This window comes from Cyprinodon variegatus, unplaced genomic scaffold (assembly GCF_000732505.1).
Source record: "Cyprinodon variegatus isolate N-32 unplaced genomic scaffold, C_variegatus-1.0 Scaffold570, whole genome shotgun sequence".
NCBI classification, from domain to species: domain Eukaryota; kingdom Metazoa; phylum Chordata; class Actinopteri; order Cyprinodontiformes; family Cyprinodontidae; genus Cyprinodon; species Cyprinodon variegatus.
Genome location: NW_015151023.1, coordinates 384,812 through 408,703, shown reverse-complemented (window position 1 = coordinate 408,703; position 23,892 = coordinate 384,812).

The window sequence follows — 23,892 nt, the reverse complement described above, 5'->3', positions numbered from 1 at the left end:
GCCTATTGGCCAATGCTCTGACCAATGAGCGCAACTTACTGTGACGTAGTAAGTGCAACAGAAAACTGGTGGGGGAGTGTAAACAAACAGCCAGTTGGTAAAACTGCGAATACGTCCTTCTCAGAAATGAATGAGCGTAGAGCCTCTTCCTCCTCACGTTTCAACGAAAACCCCCAGTATAATCCTTCCAAAAATGATTTCATAGCTGAGTGAAAAAATTGCCATAAGAGCCAGCGGTCCTTCACACACGACTATGCCCAGAGAGGGCTGCTACAGACGGGCTTCGTTTAGCCTCGGAGCTCCGCTGGTTGCTGTGGTCTTCTCAACTTCGGAAATAGTTTTTTAAATTACGCATTAAATCGGTAAATGGACCATATAGTGACACTTTAAATTATAATGTTCTGGCCTCAAATGATCTTAAAACAAAATTTTATTGAACAACAGCATTAAAAAAAGACAACTTTTAACTTTCAATGGAACGCTCCATTGAAAGCTGCTGCTGCCGGAGTGCATGCTACTGTGTCGTGCACTTTTGTTGTCACGCCCTCAAAACCCCGCCCACTTTGCATCCAGACATTCAAAACACATCTCTGCGTTATGATTGGTCTGCCAGATTTAGGGCCTGAGGCATTGATCGAGGCTAGACCAACTCGCAGGCAAAACTGATTTTGGCTGCTGGTGGGTGGGCCTAGTTTACTAGGCTTTTTTAAATATAAAAAGAAAATCCAGCAGTAGAATAAATAATCTCCATGTTCTCCCTGCAAAGTTTCTCAGCATCACCCCTGGACAGGATATTTCTATTTTTTGCAATATTCTGCAAATGAAAGAAGGAAAAGCTAGAAACCTCTTTAATATGGGATTATTATCTGAGATCAGTTTAATCCCAACCAAATGAATTGACTGACTAATCAGCTTCTTTTCCCTCCTGTAGTTTTTTTTTTTCAGAAAGGTTTCTTAACTTTTGTTGAGTAAAATAGGATAGCTATCTGCTGGGTACAACTACTTAGTGATTTTACTTCAATGTCGGAGAGGAATCATATCATTAATGATGCCACCCAGCTGGGTGCTGTCTAAAAGGAACATCATTGCAAGTTTTTTTATTTTGTTGTTTCGTTTTTAGTTTTCAAGAAAAAATAAACCAGGATTAATCCAGCATTTATTGAGACTATTGTGTGTCTGTAAATAACAAAGTGGTCCAACAACTAAGCCAAAAAGCTCACAGAGTTGAGAATTTACCTTTATCAACCTGACAAGGCAACAGGAAAATGCCATAGTTATCAAAGGTTTAACGTCAGCTAAACGGCAGTAGATGCTTAGCAGGAAACTTAATAATAAAAAAATAAAAGCAGATGTTCCACCAGCATCAGGCCCCTTTCTTCAATGCCTATATATATATATATATATATATATATATATATTTACTGATATTTATCCTAGTTTTGATTCATTGTTGGTCCACTTGAATCTGAGGAATTTAATTCTGAGATGAAGCCATTTCTCAGCACTATCATGGAGCTAAATGTACTGGGATCTGAAAATACATGCGTCCTCAGCCAAATATGTCTATTGGTGCAGAATCCCTTCATTTAGATACCAACACCTTAAGCAGCAAAAAAATAATAAATATATTTATTCTGCACCACTCTAGATTTTCTAAAGAGGTATTTTCTGTGAAATAGCATTACTTTTGATGTAAACATTTTGAGCTTTGACCTTTTAAAGTTGCATTACCAAAAAGATAGTTCAAAAAGTATTTACATTTGCTCTTTGTTGAATACATGATCCACATTTCCCCCATTTTTTTTAACCCATAGCTTGATTTTGTTGCCTATTTTTGTTGCTAACAAATAATTTATTTGTTTAAAAATCCTTAAAATCCCTAGATCTATAAAAATTTGAGTGTTAATACTGATTTGGGGCTACTTTAACATCTGCATGTCTGAATGATGTTAAGAGCTTGGAGTGGATTGCTAAACAAAAACAAACAATAGCATCAGAGGCATTTTCCAGTAGTGTTGACGTACAACTCATTTTGATATTTGGTACATTTTAGCAACAATATTTTACAGGATATATTTTAAGAGTAAAAGCCCAATCTGCTGTAAAGTCTAGATTCCACAAAAATGGGGCTGTTTTTGTGTCTGCAATCTCTGACCTCTCATTAGGAACTTTAGCAATCTCAGCTAGTTGAAGGTTATTACCAGTCCCTCAATTTGTTTGAGGTTAAAATGAAAACAAAGATATTGGAGTTTTCAGTTCAAATTACTAATGATCCATATAACCATGTGCTTTCAAAACAATCAGCAGGCAGAACTACAGTGCATTCTCCCAATAGTCAAGGACAAGACTTTAGCTGACAAACAAAAGGAGTTTGCACAGATGGCAGGTTTGGGGGTGGAGGGGAATGGAGATGGATTTCAGAGGTAATTAGAGATGACATTCTCCAAAGACTGCAGCAGCGCCCAAGTCCCTTTCAGCAAAAAACGACTTGTTTCTGGGGAAAACTGTTGGAAGACCCTGTAGATTTGATGCACAGAACCCATTGATGTTTTTTCTATAAAACAGATGCTTGATGACTTGCTGACACCAGGACTTCACACACTGAAAGAAATAAGACAGTGTTTGACCTACTGGGGTCTGGCTTGACAAAAAAAAAGGTGAGCAGAAGAGGCAGTGAAAAGTAAACTTGATTAAGACTTCAAGCTGGTGTCTTTACTTTGTGTTTTGGGGAGAGGCTTACTTTATTCACCTGTCATAAAAATTTGGATCCTTTCTTTATTTTAAGGGAGCTGCTTGTATTTGTTAACTTATTGGACAAAACTTATACCTAGATACTTAAAAAGCTTTAGTAAAGCTTTGCCACTTACCTTTTCATGTCCACAGAGTACTTTCTGCAAAATAAGGAGAAAACACGAGGAATGGTGTTTGAATGTCTCCTCTAGATTAGACACAGTCATGAAAGGCTGATCCATGGCCTTGGTTAAGTATTTATTAAACCCATATTTCATGATAAGGAATGCAAAGCTGGAAAAAAAATCCCTCCAGCTAATTAGCCCTTTCAGTATTGTTCCCTGACAACTACTTACAGGCTGCTTGATATATGATGTCTAACGTGATGAATATTTAAAAACTAAGCATGTCTCGCAGTGAAAAAGGTTTTGCATTTCACAATGTTAAAATCCCATATACTAGTCTCTTTTCTGGTGCTGCACAGAATCCTGTGAAAAGCCTTACATGATCAATCTTTATCTTGGCTGCAAGACAGAGACTGTCAAGATAGCCTAAATAATCGGTTAAACTGAGAATAAATGGGGGGACAGACAACAAATAAAGCTGTTTTCTATCCAAAGCTAAACAACATTGAATAGTTACTTAAAAATCTAAATAATTCTAATCAGATGAAGAGTATTGTGGTCTGGAGAGTTGAAGAAAATTTGCCCCTTACTGCAAAGAAAGTTACCATATTAAGGTTGGTGATTATTGTATTTAGTTTTTGCTTTCAACTAATCTTTTTTACTAAATTCATTTCCTAACTTAAAATGTAAAATGTTTGTGGGTCATCGTTTTGTGATTTTGTTGGATTAAACAAAAATAAAGTTTGGGAATTTTGTAAATTATAATTCAAAAACATAATGATTAAAAAAGTGTCCTAACTGTTTAGCTAATAAATTTTTGCGGCTGATTCAGAAAGAAAAAGTATTGACATTACTGTAACTTTGATTAATGTCTAAGAACATTAGGGGGTAATTTTTTCACAAATTTACAGGTGCATCATTTTACAAATCTAGAGCATACCAAAAAAATTAACAAAATATATAATAAAATAATGAAAAATCTATCAAATATTTTATAAATTACTTAAATAATCATGATTATTTTGATGTTTTACTCCATCGAATTCTACTACTAAGAATTTTCTGACTTGAAGTCTATAAACCTGCATATGTCCGTTTTGTGCATTTGTTTGCCCCTATCCTTCCTTTATTACTGTTGTAAATTCAAATGTAATTATATTTCAAATTTCCACACATCTATCCATCCATCTTCTCCCACTTACTCCATCGGGGTTGATTGATTGACTATATTGATCTCACATTGGAAAAATGTACTCATTACATCAGTTTAAATAGTAAAAGGAGAAGAATAGGGTGCCGAAGGAAGAGAAAGGTGCATGTGAGATATACAATCCACATAGTTCCATGTTTTGGTAGGGGTCGGTGCCTATCTCTGGCAGTCTGTGGACGAGAGGCGGGGTACACCATGGACAGGTCACCCGTATGTCACAGAGCAACACAGCGCTTGTGCTTTATTTCAATGGTTGTGTCCTCACAGGACTGGATCCTTCAAGGACCGTGAAAATGAGGAGGCTGGAAGAGTTTGGCTATTGATTCAAACAGGTCCAGCCTTCTGCAGCCTCCACCACCCATCACTCAGAGTACTTTCTGTCGCCTAGCAACCATGACATTTGACACACAAAGCAAGTAAATAATGGTTGCCGAAATTCTGCACTACCCTATTAAAGGAATATATTTTCTGCAATTCTGAAAGATAACTTCCTTATACTTAATTTTCTTAGATTTATAAATAATGGCAACAGGGTCAAATTTAACTTTGCATCAGCTCGAAAAACTATTTCTTTTGGTATGTGGTGAACAACAAGCTGGTGCAGTACTAACCGGAAAATAATTGTCTGGATTTAACAAATAATTTGTATGTTTTGTTTTTTAATACCAAGAGGCCATAACGAAAATTAGCCTAAATGAAACCAAACTAACGAATGTATTTTTAAAATGTAAGGAGTAGAAGTAAAAAGTTGTCTAAAAAATGATCACTACATCTAAGTATAGATAAGCAAAATATCTACTTAAGTAAGGTAAAGAAGTATTTGTACTTTGTTAATTGAAAACTGTTCCTACGCCAAAGAAATGCAACAAATATATTTCCCGGTCGTTGACCATCTACCACATTTTGAATTTTTCACTGCAGCTGCAGTCAACTTTTTATGATTTCCTTCAAGCAGCTGAATGGGCATTGTTTCACAGCCATCCTCAAGATCTGGCAATCAGTGTTGCCTGTGGATCTCTTTTACCTCCTCTGCTTTCCTTTTAATATGCCTGGACATGTCACTTGGTGAAGTGCCATCTTCTTCAGTGGTGACCTATATGTCTTATCCTTGTGGAGAATTTCATTAAGTGTTGGAGAACTGTCTAGTAATTAGACTTCAACAAGACAGGAACAAAGGTTTTATTTATTCTTTCCTTAAGGACTCAGATTTTTAGTCCATAGTCATTAAAAGAGTAAAATTAAAGCCTAGAATACATAATGTTTTAATGTAATAAGCCTTTAAAGTTTGACTAAAACAGTATGTTTTCAGTAATGCTAAGCCTGTTGTGTTCATATGGTTTTCATGTATTAGTTTGCCAGGTACCTCCTGAGGTATTATTTATTTGCTGCACAGGCTGTAAATGATTGAACCCCTTGGAGATCTGATCTTAGGTTTAGTTTCATATGATTTCTCTAAATATGTAGCGATATAGAACAGAATCATTAAACTGAACAAATGGATTTGAAGCATCTTTTTTTATTTATTCAGCTAAATGTGTTGGAGAACCCTGAGAAGTTGGCACATTGTAAAAAAAAAAGTTTGCTAATGATGGAACTCATGGACTTTTACTCAGTGTTTAGTGAGGTAAAAATAAAAGAAAAAGATAACAACACTATGCCATTGTTTTCCCACAACTTTTAAAAAAAGAATTGCAATTTTGTGACTGTAACATTGCTCTAAAATATTGTGCTAATTAATGTTATTCATGCTGTTCAACACAGCTGCTGACTTTTATAAATTGCATAAATTAACGTGTCCTTTAACTTTCTCATTAAAGCTCTGGTACTGTTGTCATATTCTTTATGAAGTGTTTTTTATGCAGAGGTTGGAAATTATTTATTGGGAAAAAAATTGCATATTTTAATTTATATGGCTTTTAACATACTAGAACTCAGCAGGGGTCTGTTTCTAATAAGGAGAAAATTTGATGTCTGATATTTACATCAGCAGCAAACTGCCAGAGGCTTCCTGCCAATGTCTCTACAGTAAGACATACATACTGTATATAACTTCTGTTTAGCACAAGACTTCGGAGACTGGGAAGCTGCGCTGCGCAAACAAAGCAGACTTGAACCCTGTAAGCGTTTGGTCTGTTCTCACTTTTTTATATTTTTATAAAAGATAACTAGGGTGATCTATATTTTATTTCCCTTATTATTTTTACTTTTTACGCAGATAAAATCTAATGAAGTTACAGTAGTAAATATTACACTTCTTGTGCTGATTAATTCCAATTTTGCAAGAATTACAAAAGAATTGCTCACCTTATTGGAATGTTGAGTTCAGAAATAACAGGAATATCAGGAATCTGGCCTGGCTTGCTTACATTCTGCGCTCCTCACTGGAGTTTTTAAGGTGATGTACAGAACTAGTTTTCCTTAACTCACAACATTTATGTGTACAGTAGGCTTAAAAATATATACTGTTGTTTAATTAGAAAGAGGATCTTTAGCTATTTTCTTTGCCAGATTTGTTACAAACAGCAAACAGGATTTCTTGTAGCTTAGTTTTTATCATGGTATCCTCCTTTCTACTCGTCCATGAAGTCCTATTTTATCAACAAGTATTTTTCCACCGAAGCTGTGTATCTGGAGGCCCTACAGCTTTTCCGGTTACTCTGAGCTTGTTGGTTGGCTTCCTGATGTTCTTCCTGTCTTGCTTTTCAGTTTTGGTGGATGGTTTGCACTTCTGTTATTTTATTTCTGTTTTTAGATGAATAGAACTGAGTTCTGTGACATGGTTTGAGCTTTGGATATTGTTTTGACCAAACCTTAACATCTCCATAATTCTGTCCTGTCCTCTTTGTACTACTTTGGTTTGTTTATATGATGCTGTTTGTTCATTCATCTCTAAAATATTAGAACAGCTTCATTCCCACTGAGATGAAAGTATTGTAAGATTGAAATCAGGGCCATCGTACAAATGCATGCTACATTTGGAACAGGTCCCTGAACTAATCAATCCTATATATATAAACAAAAAGGATCAGATCTGAACAACTACAATGATCTCCAGCTTTTAAAGCACTTAAATAAGCAGTTGCGTCTCAAATTCACCTCCATCTAACTTATAATAACCTGTATGAGCAACTCAATTCTGGTTTCCACCCTCACCACAGCACTGGGTCCTGGGGTCCCTGCTTTTGTATCATCTTCCTTCTGTTGCTTGGTAACATCTTTTGGAAATGTCATATGCCATTTTATTGTTATGTGGTTGACACCAGCTTTATTTATCTGGCAAGCCTAACTCCAAACACCCCCCTCATTCTTCCTTGCTGAAATTAAAGCCTGGTTCACCTCTAACTTCCTGAAGCACAGTTGCAGCAAAACAGAAGTCCTCCGGATCAGTTTTATCCATGAATGACAGTTTTTCTTTTACAATTGACAATTTCACTGTCTCTCTCTCTTCTCAGGTCAAGAATCTAGGTGTCGTCCTTGATAGCACTCCTTCATTCACCTCCCAAATCAACAATATTACCTGCTCTGCCTAATCTCACCTGCAAAACATTCATCATCTTTGTCCCTCTCTTGTGCCGCACTCTGCCTCTGTTCTGGTCCATAGCCTTGTCACCTCCCACATCGATTACTGCAGCGCTCTTCTTTTCAGTCTTCCCCAGAAATCTCTTCATAAACTCAACATGGTCCAGAACCCCCTCTTTTCATCACATTACCCCAGTCCAAAAGGAGCTTCACTGGCTACCTGTGGGCTTCAGATTCCAGTTCAAAATTTCTCCCGTTTGCTTTCAAGGTTATCCACAATCTTGCCCCCTTCCCCGCACATCTCTCACATCTCCTTCATCTGCTATTTCTCCCATACCCTTAGATCTTCCTCATCCATCCACCTTGTTGAGCCTCCTGCTTGCCTCATCACCATGGGGAGCAGAGCTTTCTCCCGCTCTCCTCTCAAATGCTGGAATTCACTTCCTCCTGACATTCCTAATATTGACACTTTACCTCTTTTTAAATCAAGGCTGCATACTTCCACTGACTCCCTTCATTATTTTTAATATAGTATATGTTGTTTGATAATTTGTATTTTTGATTTGTTAAGCAGTGCCCTTGGTTTTCCCAAAATATGCTTTAGATAAAATGTAATATTACTATTAAAAATATCACAACAAGAAGTCACAACATTTTTTCTGTTAAATAACAAAATAACAAAAAAAAAAAAAAAAAACTTTTACAGCCAAACCAAAGCTTTTGATTTAATGTCTGCAGGCTAGCACATCCCCTGATTTAATATGAACATAGAAATATCTAGTTTAAACTTTACTTCTTCAGTTCATATTTGATTTTATTTTGAAAAGCAAAGTCCTGTTAAAATTTAAGAATCCATTTCATTTCCTGGTTAGGTGAAGCTACCGACTCCTCAATACACAATTTAATCAATCTCCAAAAACCACTGATAGAAAAATACAAGAAACAAAAGGAAACCTGACTTCTCGCTGAGGTGTTGCAGTTGCCTGTGATTTCAACACACTTCTTCCGTTTTGTTTCCCAGCAGAGGAAAATGGATAGAAATTGAACTTTATTGTATAATCCCTCTTGTTTTGTCAAGGCTTTTCTCAGGCAGCTTGCCTCTCCTAATAAATCACTGTTAGGCTTGATACTGCCACACAATCAGGCTACTGAGGCTCACCTCTGCACATCTACCAGGGAGGACCCTCACATGTAGCAACTAAATTTTCAGCATGACCAGTGGGGCTTTCTTTCAGATCCTCCACTGCTTCCTTTTCATTTTCGCAAAGAATGTCTTGCATTTGTCTTTTCCCTTATATTCTTCCCTTAGAGTTTTATAGTCCACTCGACAGCTCCTTTCCCTGCGATGTGTTCAAATTAAGAAGGGACTCTGAGACAGCTGAGGAGATTAAGTGGCTCAGATGGTTGTTAAAATTGCATAATGCTAGGAGGTTTGCAGTTCTTAATCCTACAATATTATTGTCGATAACTATTGTTATTGTTTTGATGTATTAGTGCAGGACTGATTCTCTAAATGGGATTACTTGTGTCTTGCCTTTATTCCAAAACTCATCTGTTATTGATAGTCATAAAAGAATTTCCAGAATTTCCCCACTGTGGGACAATAAAGGGATTTTCTATTCTATTCTGTTCTAGAAAGGAGACGTCTGTGGGTCTTCAAACGGTAGTGGGATGACACAGTCAGTCCCTAATGCAGACTCAAACAAATGAGTGGAAGCTGAGTAATCTCAGTGAGATTTAATGAATAGAAAGCAAACAGAATGGGCGGGTGGAGCAACTCTTTTATAATGTTACAAATTCAAAACCTTTCTGTCAGAATGTAATGTGACCGGGAGAGTGATGTTATTATCATTTTCAGATATGCAGAGGAGTGCCCCTCCCCACTTTATACTGTATACTGCTGGCCAGCTGGCTGAAAGGCCTCATAAAAGTTTTTTTTAAAATACAGGTATTGTTTTCTTTTCTGCTCTTTAACATTCCAGTATTTTCAGTATGTGTTCAATTTATATTTTTGCTTAGGTCTGTGTATTAGCATCTTGATCAATTTTGACAGAACTATGTACTTATCATTACCCAGCCAATAGTTTTTGGCTGTTTAAAAAAAAAAGTTAAGATACTGTTATGTATTCTTTTGTTATTTGAAAACTAAAACAATTGTATTTTTCCTCTATATTTTAGTGGGAAGCTAATTAGCAGCTCGTGAAAAATGCTGCTGCTCACACTGAATCTGAGATTTTTGTCATGGTGTCTGTGTGTGGCTGAGACTTCAGGTTTCCCTCAGATCTCCATTTGGAGGGCGTTGCAACCCGACAGGTGACTCACCTGTTTCTCATCTGGTGCCGCACTTATAAGGAGCAGCTGGACTACAATTCACCGCCTGATTGTCCGACTCAGTTGGTAATATCAAGTCTCTCTCCCTGAATGAACTCTCCCAGAGATTTGGATCTGAACTGTCAGGTTGTTGCTGACTCACCTGTGCTCCTGCTCATCCAGCTGTTGTTTCCTCCAGGCTCCGCTGTTTCTCCGTCTGCCTGCCTGCTCTCCACCGTTTGGTCTCCAGCCCACCTTTCCAATCTACAAGCCCCCTCCGGGTTTGGAAAAGAAAAGAGAGTTCCCACCTTTTTATAAAAATTTCACTGAGCTTTTCTAGGGTGTTTATAATAACATCCTAACAGGTACTATCTGACAGTATTGGAAAAGAAATGACCATTGTAATGCATGCACAAAAATGGATATGTTATTGAAGGGAAGTATGGCGGTTTAAAAAAATGACTGAAATCAAATCAATACAATAGAACTATACAAGATGACAAGATGATTTTTTGCATAGATTTGAAGAAATACCTACAAAATTTAAGTGGCATAAACATAGAAAGGTAACATTGTTATTAAAAGCATGATCTCATTCTGTTCTCTCTAATTTAAAAAGTTTACAACAGCACAGAAACTTAATTATAGTTTGAAAAAACAAAACAAAACAAAACAATCTCTATTCGTCACTCTGGTAGCTGTTTCTGTTCACCTTAGTTCTGCATGTCCTACAGAGCAGCAGACAGAAAAGTTAATTGATGATTTAATGGAAATGTCCTATGTGTTTAGAAGTTGATCTGTTGGTGCTGAAAATCCACCTGACTTTTGGGGACGTTGAGGTAGTTACCTGCCACAGGCTGCTTAAGATAGAGATGTCATTGAGTCAGTGGCATTCAGCCTCAGGCCGACTTCCCACAAGCTGTGGCTGACCTCCATATGTTATATTTTAAAAGGCTTTTCAAAAATGATTGTTTTTCTTCATTTTACGATATCTGATGTAAGACTCAAACTAGTTTCTACTTTTATGTTTCTTTTAATTCAATATAAAAAAGCTCTATCAACATTTACTGGTCTGCATATAATTCCCATAGTCCAGAGTTTAAAGATAGAACAAGAAGAAGCAAGAATTATCACCGGCAAAAAGCACCAGAGTAACCACCGTGGAGAGATATAAACATATCTTAATTAGTGGTTGAGAGGAAGTGGTTGATATTTTTTTTTAGAAGTTTGAGCTTTGGTTGAAGTTTACACAGAGACAGACGATGACCACATGGGTCGCCTTCAGATAACAGCTCTGTTACTTTAGCTAATTGGTCCCATCAATGTTTTTTTCTTGAGAAGTTGTAGCTATTATTTAATTTATTTTTACATTATTCAGATGTCATCTTTTCAAAAAAAATGTAAATTAATTTGAGAAGTCTATGTATTTGTGAATACCACAAGGTTAAAACAGTAATGAAGATATGTTGAAACAGTCCCCAAAGGCCCCAAAACAATTTTAATGATAAGAATACACCATTTACTATTTTAAGGTCTTAAAGGAAAATAACTGGATCTGATCAATACCTTTTTTTTTTTTTTAACCTAGCATTGCATAAGCACAATGTTTAAAAAGCTGATTTTTTAATATCAACTATCTTCTGACTCCTGAACAAAATGTCAATCTGAGGTGAAAACAGGCTATTAGTTAAGGCTTATCTTTTAAGTGCTCTACTGTATGGTGTGATTAATAAGCTGAAAGTAAATAGTGTATATGTCTTTTTGTTTTCTGATTGCAACTAATGTATTTTTGGAGCAAAATGTAAGAAATATGGAAACTAATAGGTGTTAAATTGTATCATAATCCCACAATATCAGATTTATATTGTTATTCACTTCACCTGCAGATAAAGATCACACCCAACTTATGGTATTGTTCATAAGATTTTTAGACAAATCTAACAGGGTTTCTTTTGCTACTTTGGAGTTAAAATGCAGAAATATGCCTGTGTAATTCACTACATAGCATTTTAAAACTATTTTATCTTTGCAATTTAACTTTTTGTTTGTTTTCTTGACTCAAACGCACTGCTCCAGAATCTTATAGTCTCTTCAGTTTTTTGGTACTCTGGCCCTGCAGACATTCACAACACAAGCAAACTGCTTAAGGGTCTAGTTAAATTATTCATTGACTGATATTTGGAACCATGCAAGGGTAGAGTTTCAGGGTTTCCTTCATGGTCTTGGATTGGGTTTTCTCAGGCCTGATCCACTCCAGAGACCAGACTCTAGAGGAAATAAATCTACTAAAGATTAAAGCAGCTTTAGACTTGACCACAACTCTGGATAAAAAAAAAAAAAAAAAAGGGCAGTCTGATGTCAATCTTAGCTTGCAGAAGACCTGTTCTGTCATCCAGGGGTACAAATAATCCAAAATAAGGGGAGTAAAATCCCCCAGCTGCTTTCAGAATATATAAAGCATCTGGCGAGACCACATACTTTGTGCATTGTGCCCCACCCTTACTCTGAAAGCAATCAAAATTATCTTACCATTGTCATTAAGAGCAACACTCACAATTCTCCTGTTTTTGAATAAAGCAGTAATGCAGAGCACATACACCTCCAAACTGCACATTAACAACCATAAAGGGGGATTTTTTTAGAAAATGTTCCATAGCAGGTAATAAATACAATCTTAGGCTTTAGACCCTTAATTATAGCAGTCAAGTAAGGTGACCTTCAAAATAAAAAACTAGATATATTATGCATCTAAAATCAGATGATGGAATTGTCTTTCATTTTAAGTATAAATAATTAACTCATGTAATAAGATTGTCTTACCAACACATAATAAGAGAAGATACACTTATTTCAAGAAAAGGGTTGTATCAAAACTGTCTTTATGCTGTATTATTTTCTCCAAATATGCTATCATTTAGCAATGAAAAATTGGCTGAAATATTTGTGTTGTTATATTATTTTTAGCTGAAATGAAAAGTTACAAATTTTATTTAATGCTGAGACTGAAATATTTGTGATTGACGCAGCATAAATGTCAAATGAAGCTTACTCCGACCAAAAGTTAGAAGCAGGAAATGAGATGAGTGTTTTTTTCTTTTTGTTTTCATAACTGCAGCATTGTTGGAGGAAATATAAATGATTAACTTCCTTAAGGTTTCAAAGTCTTGGTTTTATTTGTGTATGTATTTTTATAGCTTTTAAAACATGCTGAGCTACTTATGCTTGTAATTTATTTTAATTTTCTATTTCACATTGTTCTAATAAATTTTTCGTTTTTTTCTTATTTAAAAAGCCAAATAGTGTGATTGAAAAAAAAAAAGAGCTGAATTAAGTTACATTCATTCTTACATGTGATTAGCTTTTGTTTCCTGATAAGAACACTGGAAATTGCTGTTTCCTGAATCTATGAGCTTTCTTCAGAAACAATCATCTTCTCATCAGGAAGGAAATGACCATGGTCTGATAGTTGTGACACTCACTGTTTTGTAAAATATAAACACAATTTCAGACAATTTGGGACTGTGTTCTTAACACGGGGCATCTGTTGGTGTCATTTATCACAAACAAATTAAATAAGTTCACATTTAATTTAATTTTATTTCTTTCCTGTTGACTGATCTTACCTCATTCGTTTCTCATTATAAAATAATAACTTTCCTTTTTGCAGGGCAGTAAGGAAATCGAGCCCTTTAAATGATATCTACGTATGCAAAAGCAACACATGTAGGTAAAGACTTTACTAATGCTTATAATATTTGAGTTACCTTCTCTGAGTGCTTTGGACATTGTCTTTTTCAAAGATATTTTGCCCTTAATAAAATGCCCCTTGGATGAATAAAATTAACAGTACACTATATCTCATTAAACTTTATTGTGTATAAACATTTTTTACTGTAACATCATACAAAACTAGTCATATGACACCATTTGTTCTCAGATTACAACTTAATTTCAAGTTCTTTCATAGATTCAGCTTTAGGCTTTGGGTAATGAGCCATTGCAAACCTTTCATTTCCTATTTGTCTCTTTAGACTGTTGACACTTTGTAATTGAACCCATACATATGATTTATCATTTTCAGACTTTAATAAAATGCCTTTCTTTGGGAGTGGATGGTTTGCTGAACGGACTCTCTGGAACAGGGTTATGAAACATATTTTTATATTAGCCTGCTTTATAATTCTTAAGTTTATCAATGAACCGTTTGTAGCTGTTTTAAGCAAAAGCATTTCATTTAGTGATGCATGATATATCAGCATTAGCATCGGTATCAGTCCGATAAATAAAACCATTAATGAACAATGTTTATTTTTTAACTTTTTTTTGTTTAGTTGTTTGTTTAGGAGGGTAGTGGTATGTTAATGTTATTTTTTTGTTTTGTTTTTTTTTTTTTTTTGGTATAGCGAAGGATTCTGGTTAACTGAAACAGAGAAGCAGTGTTAATGTTTTTGGTGATTTTCTAATGTGTAAGAAAATATAAAATATCAGCATATCAGATATCCGCCATAAATTTATAGGAAATAAACCAACACATATAAATGCGTTTATTTATAAGGATTTTCTTATAAATAAACACCTATTTAGTTATTTTAATAATCATGACTTTCAGCTTATAAAAACCAAAAATTGGATTCTGTGAAAAGCTGACAGCTGAGGTGTCCAATCCTGTCTTTTTTTCCATTGGCTGTCAGCAACATGTGTTTTCAGCTGGGTTGGTAATCGGCTCACACTACCTGACTGCATCCAGGTTTGGTTGGAAAAAAACAAAACAAACTGCGACTGACACTCCTCTGCTCAGCACCTTTCACACTGACAGATCTTTTTTTTGCAAACTCTTCCTGCTGAAAGAACCCGGCTATTGGAGTCTGTTAAAAACCTTTCTTAATCGGCAATAAGGGTTACAATTGTTTACAAAAAAGTATTTTCTTGGCTCCAGTTATGGGGCTGGAAATGATGACAGAGCCACATGGTGGGAACTTTTGACATTTCTAGAAAGGTTTCCGTTTGTTTATACTGTCTGCCTCCATAACACTACCGTAAAGGTGCATTTTGTGAATGAGAAAAAAAAAAATAGAAAATGCAAACTTTCTACATAGTTCACCTTCTGTTGATTGCTTAACATTCTGCCTTTTTATTGCAAACATTCCCTGTCTACAATACAAACACAAAGGGGAGGAGGAGCATCTATCCATTTCCCGATTCCTGTTGTCTGTTCAACTAATTTTGAATTTACCAAGTGAGTCCCTCCACTGTATTTGATATGGGAAGCCAAACAGTGCCGACATCCCCGGGTCCACCACATCTGCTCCCAGTTGTGTCATTGCTACCACCTGTCAAGGAGTTGCAGCTGGCTTATTGCTTCCAGCCTTACTTCTGCCCCTGTATCAGGAGATGCTCAAACTGCGCTGGGGAACAGATCATGCTCCTGAGTTTTTGACTAAAAAATGTTTGCCTTTGCTTTTCTTCATCACCCTTCATCTCAACCACATTGTCTCCTTGATTGGTTATTGTGACACAAATAGACAGAAATCTTTCTGCAGATATATTTTGATCTATTGATATATTTTAATCTGAATCTGCATTATTCCAGTCTACCACCTTTGATTTGCCTCTGAATGTGCCTTTACATAGGGAAAACATGTAAAGAACTCTGTGTGATTCCCCTTAATGGGAAGTAGGTTTGAAAGAGAGCAAGGAAGGCAGGCAACATAGGTCAGCAAGGCAGGACTAAAACCCATAAAGAAGATGCACAATGATGGCCGGCTGCAAAACTAGTAGTGATGCTGTTGCTGCAGAGAAGTCTTTGTGAAAGTGCAGTGGAGGTCCTGGCTATGATGTAAAAAAACTGATTAAATAAGGCATGACTATGCCGACTGCATACAATTTGATTCTGCAAAAAAATCATTCAATATGTGTAAGATTTAGTACCACATATGGAACTCAATTTGGATAGGAGTGAACAAACTGTCGCCTAAGGTCTCTCTACAAGGGTTATGCGTTTTAACCCTGCATTGTTGCTGCACCCCAGATGCAAGGCCTAAGATAATTTCCAACAAATTTGTCCTGCAGAAACTAGATTGGGAGAGAAGCACTGTGAGGTGAAGATGTATTGTGTTTTGGTACTATTGAAATGATAATAATTTCCTCTTTGAGGAAAAACATTTGGAGATCCTGGACTCACCTAATTTGTTTTGTCCATGAGACCTTAAATACTTAATATTCACTCGTATAAAATAAAGAAAAATAATAATAATTGAACTTTATTGATCTCACATTAGAGACATTTACCTCTGCATTCAACCCAACCCCTTGGGGAGCAGTGAGGTGCCATCATGGAGCACCTGGGGAGCAGTGTGGGGTTGAGGGTCTTGCTCAGACCCAGAGTGGCAGTCTGTCGGAGTGGGTCTCGAACTCAGAACCTCCGGATTCCAACCACTAGGCCAACACTCCCCACACCCCCAAAACAAAACAACTCAAGACAACATACTGTAGAAAACAAGCTCAGCTTCTTAGAAATGTAGCAGGTCTTGTAAATCCTTTCTCCATTAACATTCACATATGGATTTATTTCACCAAGTGACTGTTTCAAGATGACAAACCTTCGGAGTAGGGTCAAGTTTGTCTCTGAGCAATCCACAGCCGCTCTTTTGTTGTACGGTCCAAACACAAAGAACATTTAGTGCAGGCATATTCCATATTTAGTACATGTTCTAAAATTGCTTTTACACACTCCTCATTAACAGCCATGTTGTTGATAATACACTCAATCTCATAAAGTAGTTATGAAATAATTCCGTTGTGTACATATGGAAATAGCTTTTTTTTAATCATCCGTTTAAAAAAAAAAATTGACATTAGAACAAAACATGCCATTCCCCTGAATGACAGTCTGGGACATATGGACCATGGGCTTCCCTTTTTTCATATGGTTCCTTTTTTGAAAGATGCTCTAATAGTGCTGCTCCTCTAAGATTGCTGACATTATTAAGATAAGCAAGTTGCATTGCTTTTTGTAGTTCAGCTTAGATTGTTTCTTTAATCACTTTAGCACTCCTGCAAACTCCCAAGGTCATCATCTCTTTTTTTTTGCAACCAAAATGAACTGGCCGGAAAAGACTGGGAGCAATATTTCCTTCATGTTTTGGAATCTTCTTCACTGATTTTACCTGCAACTGAGAAGTCAAAGGTGGAAACCTGAAGTAGTTGGAAAATCATCATTATGGACTAATATCAGGTTGGCACTTTGTCTAAGAAGTTGCTCCATGATTCTGTACTTTCTTTCTGCCCTTTACGAGGGTTAGTAACCTTGGGCATTACAGCATCATTATCACCAAACTGCACTCTCATTTCGTCAAGATGCTAAAATCTCATTTACATGGCACATCTCTGGGAGAGGAATTTCACAGTGCAATATTGCATTGCAGCACTAAATGGATTTCCAAGTGCCTTCACACATATTACCACATCTTTATGTGTTTTATGCAGACAGCGATATTACTGCTGTGGATAGGGCTGTATAACATTGAGTTATCTATAGCTATTTCAATCAGTTTACTGGTAATGAAGTCACCAGTGGTTGAGTAATTTATTGGTGTGTTTCTCACTATGCTGATGGTGTTTTGCCTCATTAAGCCTCATAGTGTAGGCAGGTATTTTGTTTTAGGGTTTAGTTGCAGAAGTTTTGCTTTGGCTGCAAGTAATAATTTGCTCCCCTTTTCTATGCAAATGACACATCAACTTGCCTTACATATGATGATGAAGCTCTTAATTAGTTTTCCTAATTTGTTTATTTTATCTGTACATTAGCTATAAACTGCCACTACAATATACAAGGCCATTGCGCCTCATGCTAATATCCCTATAGCATTCATTTTTCAGACTATTATCCCATTCCGAGCACAAACGAACAGACAGTTGATAGCTTTAAAATAAATTTTCCTGGCATCCTTTTTTCCTTGTCTGTTGGAAACAGCCCTATAACCAAGTTCTCTGAGGAGTCTGTGTCATTAAATCATGAAGCAGCTCTGCGGAGGAGATTACCTTTATGGCATCATTTGATAAATGATGGTGTTGAGGCAGGTTGATGAGGTCAGGTAAGGATCTGAATGTTAAAATAACACCTAAAGCCTTTAAGAGAGATTTTTTCTAACCAGTTTACTTATACAGTCCCATATTGGTTATCTTGGTGTATCACAAGTAGTGGTGGGATACAACATAATTCTACATTTTTGATGGCATTTGGAAACCAGATAAAAACATTGTTTTAAACTTTTTTTTATTTATTTTTTCTTCCATAGATGGATAAATACATTCCATTTGTTGCTAAATGTGATGGATTGGACAAATGGTGTACATGTTATACTTTATATCAAGCTCTCAGATCCTTAGACCCAATATTCAAAGCAGCCAGATCTGTAAAATTTTCAAAAAAGCCTTTATTGAAACTATACAGCTGCAGCTGCTCGTCAGGTGGAGCGGATAAACCAGATCCTCTATTGGGATAGAAACTTAGGGTAGTGACTTAGAATAAAGTTGACTACAACTATGACTTTCACTAACTTGGTTCTGAGCTCAGTTTGATCCCAGAGGAAGGAGATTCATCCGAGTGGGAGATTGTCCACTGCTTGAGACGGGTGCCGCCCCCAGTTTTCATAGTGATGAGCTGAGCTTAAGCTGAGGAGTAACAGTGTCCTTGAGGGAATATCCAGAGCCAAAGTCGAAGCACAACCAGGTTTGCAGACCAGAAGATCAGAGAGCTGAGGAGGTAACGGAGGAAAATCCAAGCAGAGGTCAGAAGCACAGTCCAAGATTGTCCTGGAATCAGTCCAGAATAAACAGGACTAACAGAGCAGACAAGAGCAAAGCACTCTCAGGTATCCAGAAGCAGACTATCAACAAACAGCTCTGATAATCTGGCACCGATGGTAGGCAAACAGGCAGCATTAGTAGCAACGGGAAGCAGGTGGTCAAGATGAATGTAAGGAGCTGCCGGGCCAATTAGACAGGTGACAGGAGTAAATGATAGAGCCAATCACCAGCTCCAAGACCATGAGATTTAGATGTCATGTGGCAAAGTTGTATATTGACATCACATTCCTGTCTGTCGGCTTTAGCCTGTCATTAAAGAAAATGACAACTTTGTTACTATCTCCGTGGCCTTAAAGGTTCAGGTCTCATTTTATCACTACAGCCAGATTTCAGGCCTGATTGGTGTTTTTTTTCTTAATTCAGATGTAGAAAACATTGGCACATCCATGCCTGGCTTTCTTTCATACATTTACCCAGTACAGCTGTTTTTCATCTGGATAATAGGAGGGTCCCTAAGAAGGACCCTTGGGGAAGGCCATACAGCTATGTGATTTTTGTTGCCTTTGATGTAAAGTTACCTGCTGACACAGATATGTCCCTGTTCTTTAAATACCAGAAAGGTTAACCTATTTTTTTATTTTCTAATGCAGCACACACACAAAAAATGTTTTTTTCCTTTTACGAGACATGGTAAAGAGAGTCATTTTTACCAATAGTGGGAAGGGACAGGATTCTTTTTTTCTTACTTTACATTGATCAATGATTGGAACAGGACTAAACTTTTTCATGAGGGAATGGGAAGGCGAGAGAACAGGAGTAAAAAAATACTCTCCTGCTATCCTTTAATGCAGACCCTATCTGGTATTTCTTGCAGAGGACTAGTTTTGTGAGAAATCAAGTCTTTGAGTGTCTTAACGTATTAATGACTCTTCATTGAAGCAGATGTGATTTGGAGTTGGGAGCTAACTAGGAACCCTAGGGCCATTGTATATAGACCCTGCTATTCCCCATTCTGTCCTTACTTACTCTCCATAGTTGGAAGCCAGGGCATTTCTTGACATGGTTCTGCTTTGTCCTCTTTCCGCACACTTGCAAATCTCTCTGTCATCGACATCCACATAGCAATCTATTGATGCTCACATTCCTTACTCGAATAATTTCTGGGTTTATCATTTTAACCGAAAAACATTTTACTCATGTAATCTGTGTGCCTTCTCAGTTGTTGTGATCTCTTGAACCATGATGTTAGATCTTCAGAAGCTACAGTATTTTCAAATGTGATTTATTTGCATACATTCTATACAACAAGCCTGCATACATATGAGAAGAATGATAAAACATTTCTATAAATTAACATGACCTTGTAGACACCTTTTCCAGAGCTACTGAAGCTGTCATTATTTCAAAATGTGTATAGTAATAATGGGTTTTCATAAAGCATCTCGTGTAAAGGCAACCATCTCAAAACTTTTGTTAAAATAGTACATTTCTGTGCAAACCAATGTTCCTTTTTTATTCCCACTGTCTTCATATATTTAGATTTTAGTTTTAAAACCTTGAACATAGCTTACTTGGCTTGGACTAATTACATGTTAAACTATGGTATGGTCACTGACCAAGAAAGAAAAGGAATTGAGAAAATGTTTGAGGCAGACACATCGCAATAAAACTCTCAGTTTCTCTTAAACTTTGCAGATTCTGTTCATAAACATAGTAAATTCAACTTTAAAGTGGAATATAAGTAAGATACTGAATACTAAATGCTTTCCCTAAAGCTACCTTGCGGATTTATTTTTACCAAGAAGCGATTGAAATATATTTTTACACTTGGGTTTAATTCATTTGATAAGCCGAATATTTTATACGTTAAGCAGTGGTTTCAAAGCAAAATAAGTTACACATAGAATTAAAACAGATACAACTGTTTTAATTCAGATACAAAACAAATATTTGGTATATAAGATCAATTGGTGACCAAACATTTCCATGAGATATAAAAAGGAAGATATTGAAGGTAAGATTTAGGAATTTGTCTGGACTGCACAATTCACATCCTAAAATTCAACTTGTAATTCAAGCTGGAACAATGCAGAACACATGCACTGTAAATTAAATAAAATATGTTGGTTTACTGCATGTGAAATGTGAGACTTTCTACCTGAAAGAGTGTGTGAAAAACAGTAGTGTTAGGATGAATAAGGTCGTGGTTTTTAAATGTATTTTCTTATCCTGCTAGTACGGATTAATTTGTCATCTTTCTTTTTTTGCAATATACAACAACAGAGACAAAGTTCACAACTGTGTGATTCTTCCTTTACCACTGCTTAAATCACCTCATCTGTGTCATCTAATCTAGTTTGAGCCGGTGATGTTCTTGCCACAATGGTTAGACTTCATATTTGTCAGAGATTGAAAGCCAACTTAACTTTTAAAACGCCATGCTTATCTATTAAAGTCCATATCTGTTCCAAATGGCCTCCAGGGGTTAAATACGTGCATTTCTATTCAGCTGAGCTTGTGAGGTATTTTTTTGCTGAGCAGTGAATTAATCCATCTAATTGCTTAACATAAAATTATTGGGGTGACACATTTCCATAATGCTGCATGATGAATGCAGTGGCTGGGCTTGTAAACACTGTTAATGGATTAATAAAAGGGTAATAAGGGCTCAGGGACAATTGGCCTGTAAATGCAGTGACTTTTACCTGAGAGAAAAACTGCTGTTATGTTCCTTATTCTTGTTCCTTGAAAAACCTTGAAAATCTTTTTGTTTAAACATGATCCAGATTTTGAGATCCAAATAAACCTAATCCTATTTTTTTTTTTCAAATACCAAGGGTGTTATTAGGATTGTAGCATCGTAGCTTTTTAGCATAGATTAAACAGCTCTTAATATTTTTTTTCCTGGTATCTCTCTCAAACAAATATATTTTGTATCTTATACATATTGTATAATATTAATTAATAATTAACAGTAAAGAGCTTTGGAATAAGCAAGCTGTGTTGCCCAACCTTTAGGATTGCATTGTGTAAATGATAAAGCAGACATGTTTGGGTTTTTCCTTTTTTGTATAGATCTCATTCCTTTGTCTACACTATGAATCATCTTTTTAAGTAATATAAAGAATCTGATCCATAAAAATCCCTGTGGTGATTCTATGTACAGCACATGATGTTAATTCACCAACTGAGTGGGAAATCAAATCTACATAACTAACAAACTTTGTTCGAGGGCCAGAACAACAAGCCAGAATAAATTAAAAATATATAAATTATTTAATTTGTATTTATCAGATCGTAAAATTATTGGTAAAATTATATGCGATTTCAAACTTAATACCGTAAATGTAGTCATTGACTGCATTAAATATGCTCAAAAATGCACTTGATTTCATGAGCATGTTTTATATTAATCAGCTGTTTATTCTGCTCATTGACACGATCTCCCCTCTGCTCTGGAGCAGCACGACTATGGCTGTCAACCTCTATGAGAAATCCCTGCTGAGGTTTAAGTCTCAGTCTATTGAGTTACTGTAAGCAGCGACAAAGAGCCTTGATTGGATAACACGACAAAACACGTCACTTCTGTCATGATCTGCTGTGATAGCTGGCCTTAATTACTCATGCCTTTCACCTGCTTTACTCTTTCCTGCTCCTAATCATCACTCATCTCACCCACCTGCTAGTTGCCCTTATATTGGGCTCAGTTCCAGCTATCATGGCCAGATCATTAGGTGTTGTTTTCTGCTCTGTCTGTTTAAGTTCTGTTTGTTCCAAGGTTCATGTCCTGGGTCCTGGCAGCCAGTGGAAAAAGGGTTTTATGTCTGTCTCGTCTCCTGATCGTCCACTGTTCCTCTCCTGTTGAGTCCTTTGGGTTTTTGGCTCTTTATGCGGGGAGGTTCAGTTTTTATTCCAACAAGCCTGGTTCCAAGGTGGAGACCAGTTTAAAGGTCCTGCTCTAGTTCTGGTTCCAGGTCCTGTCATGGCTACCCTCTTCCACTGAGCCTGCCCGTCTGCACCTGATCCTGTCTGCTCCTCTGTGTGTCTGCCTGGTCATGCTTCTGGACTCTGAACCTGCCTGGGAGCTCTACGATGCCTGGAAGCCTGGATCCTTCCTGTTCTGTCTGTTCCTGCCTGTTTTGAATCCCTGTCCAGGATCAGCTTCCTGCAAGTCCTCTGGTACTGCGTCACCGGGGACACTCTGGGTGACGCACGCCGCGTCAGTTGTCAGCCCATCTGTTGGATCTAACCCCCCCTTCAAGGGTGATGGACTGAACTGTTAAACCGGGTAAGTGACTCACGAAGATCATCATCTTCTGTCAGTTGATCGTAGTCACTAACCTGTTTCTCCCACAGAGTGTCAGAGATTGGGCGGGACCCCTCCCTCCTGCAGCACCCATGAGCCGCAGCTCCTCTTTAGTTTTGTTAGTTATTTAATAAAAGCTTTAAACTTTCCTACTGACTGTCTCACCTTGAATACTGGGTCCATCTGTCCCATTTTATGACAACTTCCATTGAGGCTAAACCTATTAGGGTGTCTATGGAGCAGATGCAGGTTTCGAACCTGGCTGCTTGATGCTGAAATGCAAGCATACTGTTTAAAGATTTTTGAATGACAGTGGCCAGACAGCGAGGAGGTTTTCCTCATGAGTCAAGAGGAAAAACGTATCATTCTGGCCAAACAGTCATGTTGTGCTGAACTCTTTCTGTAGTTCATTATTTCAGAGCACTTCACAATGGCTATTTTTATCCATTGTAGTGATGTGTTTTATTTATTTCAACATTTGTTAATGCAATATGGGGTGTTGGATTTAATTAATATCATTGTTCCTGAGAGCAACAGCTGCCACTTTTTATTAAATATTTGTCTTTTCTCCTCAAAAGTAAAACATAAAGTGTAACTCAATGCTGATAGCTAATACCTTAAAACACACTTGAGCTACCTACACAGTAAAAAAGGGTAGAATTTTGCACATTCCTGTATTTTTATCTATTGATCTGACAATAAAGCTACAAAAGTGTACACTGACATTTTAATTCATATTTAAATAAACATTGAAAAGGGGCTCTTAACTTTGCATTATTTTAGAAAATACATTTTATTTTGTTTTTCTAACCCATGGTATCTTAGAAAATTTGCCTTCTGTTTCTTATTGTTTAGAATAAGGTAAGGATCTGTTTCCCATGACT